The 7,278-nt window shown below is 37.1% G+C and overlaps 1 long non-coding RNA gene and 1 pseudogene across 1 annotated transcript; one reads left to right on the forward strand and one right to left on the reverse strand.

The window, feature by feature from the left end:
• The first annotated feature begins 1,152 nt into the window (after positions 1–1,152).
• On the forward strand, positions 1,153–3,629 carry LOC133732445 (ADP-ribosylation factor 1-like; annotated as a pseudogene).
• Positions 3,630–4,517: 888 nt separating this feature from the next.
• Positions 4,518–7,278, reverse strand: LOC133744090 (uncharacterized). The gene is made up of 4 exons (XR_009863368.1): positions 6,516–7,278; positions 5,271–5,389; positions 5,086–5,183; positions 4,518–4,788 (listed from the first exon to the last, which is right to left on the reverse strand). It is a non-coding gene; the product is annotated as an uncharacterized LOC133744090 (long non-coding RNA).

The following is a 7,278-nucleotide window of genomic DNA, read 5'->3' on the forward strand; positions in this document are numbered from 1 at the left end:
AACTCAGACGACATAAAACAAAACTTATGTCGTCTGATGCGTGTCGTCTGAAGGCCTTTTTGGCATAGTGGCATGTAAAAAGAATTATATTTGGTTAAAGAAACTAGTAATGCTATAATTAATTAGTAATAAAGACTATTTGACTAATACTAATTCCGTGAAGCCTAGGTTAGAAGGTTTTTTTTTTAATAAGGAAAAAACATAATTGTCAATTGTGTAATTGTCAACTGATAATCAAGTCAATTGATGATCATTAATTGGCTAATGATAAAATTAATTAGTAATGAATACTTTTTTTTTTTTGAATTCGTAATAAATACTATTTAACTAATAATAATTGGCTAATAATAAAATTAAGGGACAATGATAAAAGAGGTCATTTTAAAGTACCTTATGATAATCCAATCACCACAAATGTCCCCATGATAATTAAGGTCATCTATTAACAACCTACCACTAAAGTTAAGTTTAATTACCAAAGCTGCCACTGGCAGCTCTCTCTCTCTCTCTCTCTCTTTTCCGTTGCCGTTACCCAAGCCCATCTGAATCAATTCGGACTCGACCCTTACCAATATATATATATATATATATATATATATATATATATATATATATATATATATCTCTCTCTCTCCCCCCCGTGGTGTCCAGTACGTCCGGTCCCCTACGACGTCGTTTCTGCGTTCTTCGCCGGAGCAGGAGCTTTGAATCGGCTTTGTGGATTTGGAGAGATTTGGTAGCCGCAGCGCGTATTTCCGGGAGTTGCTTCGGGAGTTCCTCAGGTTCGGTTTCATTTTTGAGCTCAAATTTTCTCTCTCTTTTAATCAGAAAGCTTGAATCGATTTTGATCGGAGCTTCTCACTCCATGTTTATTACGATCCGGATCTTGTCGGACTTGAGCCACTCACCGCAATTGTACCCGCTGGATGTCGACCACAGCGGGATTTTGTACACTGCGACCTCGCGCACCACTAGCAGCTTAAGAATCCTCGTCGTCGCCGCCGCCGCGATCCATCTCCTTCGTCACTATAAGCTCGATCTCCCCGACGATCTCATTTCCTCCAAACCCTCCGATCAGTCCTGGACCTCCAAAGGTGCTTCCGCGCTTTCGTTTTTGCACTTGTTTTCTCAATAATTCAATTTGCGTATACAATGGATTTGATCCATGTAGATCAAATTTTAGGTAGAAGATTACTGATATGAAGCGTTTAAGTATACTGTGGAGTAGTTCATTTTTGTTTTCTTTTAGCATCAAGTTCTTTGATTATGGCTTCGTGCATCTCGAGTTATTCATATTCCATGTTTTTTATTTCGTGCATTGGATGTTTCTTGTAGCAGTGTTGCATTTGTATTGCTGGTGTTAGATTTTGGTCTTTAATATTGGTGCTTATGATCGTTTGAATTGCTAGTGTTAGAAGGGACTTTGCAGTCTGGGCATTATCAGTAATCTGTGAGTATTTCTTATCCTTTCTTCAAGCTCGGAGAAATCGTCACCACCATCCCTACCATCAGTGAGCCCTAAATCCCTAGTTTTTGTTGTGTATAACAATTTCATCAAATATTCATCAGTGATCGAAACCGATATGCTTTGACTCAATTTTTCAGGTCAGTTTTGCTGTTAGGTGTAAATTTGTGCAAGTTTTACTTTCGTTGTGCTATGTTAAGACTATTATGTGTTGTTGTAGAGATGGCGATTAGTTTCGCTTTTGTAGCATTATGTGGATCAGAGTATCGTTATGTTTCGTTTAATTGTGAGAGTGGTTGTTTACATGATTTAACGTTGAGACTGTGGAATACAGGAACATCAGCTTCACTTTGTGGGATGTAGGGGGTCAGGACAAGGTAACTTTTCACTCTCTGACTGTGTATCTCTCTGCATGTGTCTCGTTGCATGCGCATAGATAAAGATTACATTATGATTGTGTAGCCATTATAATTAGTGGAAATTTATTGACACTTGCTTTGATAAACATGAATTTTTTTTTTTTTTTTAAAGATCTTCTAAAAGGCTGTGCAATTGATGGGGGATATGATGATAAAGTTTTATATCATTTGTTTTCATTTAAAAGTTAGAACTGGGAGGCCATTCTTTGTTGTACGGTGTCTCATCATCTTAAGAGGAGTTTTGGTCTGCACATCTATATATGCATAACCAGTGAGTGATATAGTTCCTTCCAAATACAGATCCGTCCATTGTGGAGGCACTACTTCCAGAACACTCAAGGTCTTATTTTTGTGGTTGATCGCAATGACAGGGATCGAGTTGTTGAGGCAAGGGATGAGTTGCACAGGATGTTGAATTAGGTAGTTACTGATTCTCATGTATTATAATTTGTGCTTGTTTATACTAGGGATTCATTAGTTTCAATTGCAAAAGATCATAGGATCCTTTTACCCAAAAAAATAAAATAAATAAAATCTACGTTGCTTCACTAAGTTTCTATTTGGTTTGGTGCATACTTTCCTGGACTTGCATCTGCTTACTTGTTGTAGTTATATAGCTTTATGTCTTAGTTGCTTGATGAGTTATTCTGGTTGCATGCCCTTTAAGTGATTAGAAGATTCAGAACCTTGTTTAGGGTTCTTGTTCTTTGTTGTTCTAAATTGTTGGCTTTTGTAAGTTTCTATAGAGTTTGGATACATAATCTCCTGTAATACATTGCATCCACTCACTTGCTATAGTTATATTTCTTTATGTTTTAGTTTCTTCATGAGCAATTATGGTGCATGCCCTGTAACTGATTGGAAGATTCAGAATCTCATCTAGGATAAACAGTTGCACATATTCTTTCCGGTCTTTTTGGTACTAGGGTTGAAAGGTAAAAATTTGATATGGTTTCAGGATGAACTGAGGGATGCTATTTTGCTTGTATTTGCCAACAAACAAGATCTTCCTACTGCAATGAATGCTGCAGAAATAACTGATAAGCTTAGGCTTCATTCTCTCCGCCAACGTCACTGGTAAGTGATATTGTTAATTTTCACTCTGCAATTTTTAGTCCATCTGTAAATAGTTGCTGTAAGCTGGTAAATCATATGTCTACATAATTTATGACTCTAAATGATTGAACAAACTAAATAAGGTAGAAATGATTTCTTTATCTTTTATTCAGAGGTGAGTTTACTTGTTTAGTTCTATTGGATAGGAGCTATAAAACTAGTGGATGGTGTCAAAATCGAACTAAACAATTAACAACCTTATGTAATGTTTATTTTAATACCATGTAAAGATCTTGGACGAATTGTAGGACCAAATAGTATTGCAGATAGGAGAAGTATGGCCTGAACTATTGTTGGTGTTGTGATGTTATCTCTCAGGTACATTCAGAGCACATGTGCAACCTTGGGCGAGGGACTGTACGAGGGATTGGATTGGCTTTCCAACGACATTGCTAGCAAGGCAAGCTCAATAAAATCAATCTTTTACAGTAATTTTAGCTCATGGTGTTAGTTTTTGCTAAAACAATTTCCTTTCTTTTTCTTCGAAATGTCTGCAACATTTGCAACTATTCTATGGTAGACATAAAAAATAAGTTATTTCTCCTTGATACAATCAGTATTTGTTGTTTTTGCATGATTCTTTTAATACTGTGTTTATGAGAACCTCCATGGTTTCTTTACAGGCTTAAGATAATGAAGGCCAAGGAGTTTCGGTTTGCCTTGGAGATTCCGGGGGAGGATAGTTTTCTTTGTTTCCAATGAATGTTGTTATAGGAGAATGTTTTGGCAAGACTTTGTCTTCTGATTTTGTGTTCTGTATTTGCTACTTTAGCTATACTAAAGCTGTAAACAGAGTTGCTAATTATTATGTTATAGTCTTTCTTAAGCATAAACCAATATCATGTCTTTGTGTTCATTTTATGTGGCTGAAAAAAAAAAGTGACTTGGCCAGTGACCTCACTAACTACTTGGGTCATTAGCCAGTGACGTGTATAACAGTGACATGGTCATTGACATGACAAGTGACCTGTGACATGGTCAGTTACTTGGTTAGTGACATGTGATTAACAGTGACATGACTATTAACTTGTGACTTGGCTACTAACAGTTACTTAGTTAGTGACATGGTCAGTTACTTAGTTAGTGACATGTGATTAACAGTGACGTGGCTATTAACTTGTGACTTGGCTACTGATAGTTACTTGGTTAGTGACATGGTCAGTTACTTAGTTAGTGACATGTGATTAACAGTGACTTGGCTATTAACTTGTGACTTGGCTACTGACAGTTACTTGGTTAGTGACATGGTCAGTTACTTAGTTAGTGACATGTGATTAACAGTGACTTGGCTACTGACAGTTACTTGGTTAATGACATGTGATTAACAGTGACTTTGCTATTAACTTGTGACTTGGCTACTGACAGTTACTTGGTTAGTGACATGGTCAGTTACTTGGTTAGTGACATGGTCAGTTACTTGGTTAGTGACATGTGATTAACAGTGACAGTGACTTGGTAAATTCAGAAGATGCCTAAAACTCGAATTGACACAAAAGATATATAAAAATAATGTTGCATTAAGAAAAACTAAACATAATAGTGACACCATAAAAAGATATAAAAAAACTAATTGATTTAGTAAGCTAGAGTTTGGCCAATAGAGTTTACAATTGGCCAAGTCACTATCCTAAGCCCTAAACAAATTTCTAAAATTTCGTATGTCCTTGCTACTCTTCTTCATATCCTTTTTCTTCCTCGTTGGAATTTTTGCTTCTTCTTCATAATCTTCTTTTTCACTTTCTTCCCTATGTTTTCTTTAACCCGCCCCATGTCTTCTGTATGTAGATCCTGTACAAAATTGTGAAAATGAGAAAATCGTCAGTGACTTTGACAGTTACATGATCAGTTACATGTTCATGACTGTGACATGGCCAGTGACTTAACCAGTGCCCTGAATTGGATGTAACTGACATGAATATCTCAGCCTATATGCATATTTCAGCATCAAACCTAGTATATATTTAGTGTCTACTCAGTACATCAATAAAGAAAAAAAAATGCAAAATAGGGGCTGGTTACGGCAAAGAGGGTCATTTGAAGGTGTGGTCATTCAAATACTCAATTACTGAAAACAAGAATGAGTACCTTGTCTAAACAACAAACTTGGTAAAGTTCCATTTGATGCCATTTCCAAAGAGACCACCTTTCTCCAATTTTAAGACCTTGTAAAGGGGAGCCTCATCCTATATGAGCAACATATGATAAATTAATATTTCATTGCCGAGAGCTTTTCTTTCCTGGCTTAATTCCTGTTCAATTGTAAAGATTACCTTGTCAAAGATTGGAAATTCAGCTTTCAACTTCGTACATGCAACTTCCTGAATCTCCTCATTCCAGGAAACGTCTTGTCCTGCAAACTGGTTGCAAGGAAATGCCAGGATCTCAAAACCTGCCAGAAAAAGAAAACCAAAGCTTCACGGATAAGAATGAAACACATGAATTAAATAATGTATGAGATTTCTGCAAGTAGTCACAGGCCTTTGTTTTTGTACTTTTCATACAAAATATTCAATTCCTTGTAGTTGGATTATGTTAAACCACTGCAAAAGTTCAATTAAAAAAAAATTAAGAACAAACAATAGAGCTCATAGAGTTCTAGCACAATATGATAAGAACATAGGTATAGAGTTCCATTACAGGTTGAACACTTAGATTGAGTAGCAACATCTACAATGTATAGTTCATCATCTTCGCATAAAAAACATGTACAGTTACCACTCGAATCCTTTGAAGCTTGCAGGACGAACATATGATCTCAGATTGATTATTTTTTCTTTTGTGATGACTTTGAGATACCGTCACTTCCTACACTTTTGTAAAGATCATTTCCAACTGAACTTTTTCTATAAATATAAAATGCCAGATGAAATTTTTTACCTACTAGGGGAAGGTCATTGTGACTTCATGAGAAGGAACTCATGTACTACAACCAGAAGACCTGTACCACAATCTTTAGAAGGAACTCAGTTCCTCTATAGGTCTTTTTTTAACATTCTCACTACCTAAATTTTGTAAACAAGTTAAACACTATCATTTATACCAAAAGAAAACAAGCTACAGAAAGAAATGCCAGGCGTTTCCAAAGACATTTTTAATACACATCCATGAAGTACTTTAAAACTACGAAAATCTTAGTAAGCATACATATCATCGCTAAGATCAGACTTTTGCAAGTACCCAATCTCTTCCTTGTATTGCAAAACTACAGGTCAAAAGTACAGAAAAATTATGAATATTTAAGACCCTCTTAAATACTCTCCATATTTGTGTCCAGAAACCAAAAAGGAGGTTTGTTCATTAGAAACTATGGGGTAGACTCGCCAAACACCCAGGACATCAGATCCACAAAAGTGTTTGAGACGCAAGATTTGTGTCATAGATTTCAACACTTGTATTCATTTAACTCCAATTTGTCAGCACTGAATTTAAACAAACATGAAACCGGTAATGATCTACATGGAAGAAAGACGAAAATATCTAAGAAACTCATCCACACAATAGAGCAAGTTCATTACCATTTTGAAGCAACATTCACAATCAGAAGAACCTTGCCGCTGTTCTCACTTAGCTTTACATCATTTCCATGAATATCCTGCAATCAAATGCATCAGTATACAAATTAATTCAGTTCACATCACAAACTCACTTTGCCGACATATCAGAGTCCGAACAGTTCCCTTTCCGGTGGTCGCCACACAGCCTCGAACATGGCTTGCAGTTTTTGTAGGCTCCTGAGGCCTTGAATGCCATATCCTTGATCTTGATGCAATCTTTGGCCTCCACTCCACCATTTTCTCCCAAATCCATGAAAACGAACACAAAATATCAACAATTAGCATCGAAACAAAAGAAACAGCAACAGAAACAAAATTAACCAGTGGAATGCATAAAAATGGTTCAAGAAATTAAAGGAAAAATATGTCTGAAATTGAAAATTGAGAGGACTCACAGACAGTGGAAAAGCCGACGCGGCGCTCGGGTTACGGTTTTGGGAGCGGGAAATGAGAACGAAATCCGCGATGAGAAAGAAGAAGTTGTAGGCACAGATCGAGTCTCGAGCACCGAATCTCGGCCGCAGCTCCGACCGTCTTCATGATTGTCGTCGCCTTCCATTTCGTCTCTAGGTAGCTTTCCAGTCGTAGATGGAGGTCCAGTGGTCACCGGCGACTCAGCTCCAGCCGGATAAAGATCGGTGCAAAACGACATCGACTTCAGAGACGGCGAGTGGGTCGATGGAGAGGCGGAGAGTGCTGAAGGGGAGTAGCGTAGGGAGAGAGA

The sequence above is a fragment of the Rosa rugosa genome, chromosome 1 (assembly GCF_958449725.1).
Source record: "Rosa rugosa chromosome 1, drRosRugo1.1, whole genome shotgun sequence".
Taxonomy (NCBI): domain Eukaryota; kingdom Viridiplantae; phylum Streptophyta; class Magnoliopsida; order Rosales; family Rosaceae; genus Rosa; species Rosa rugosa.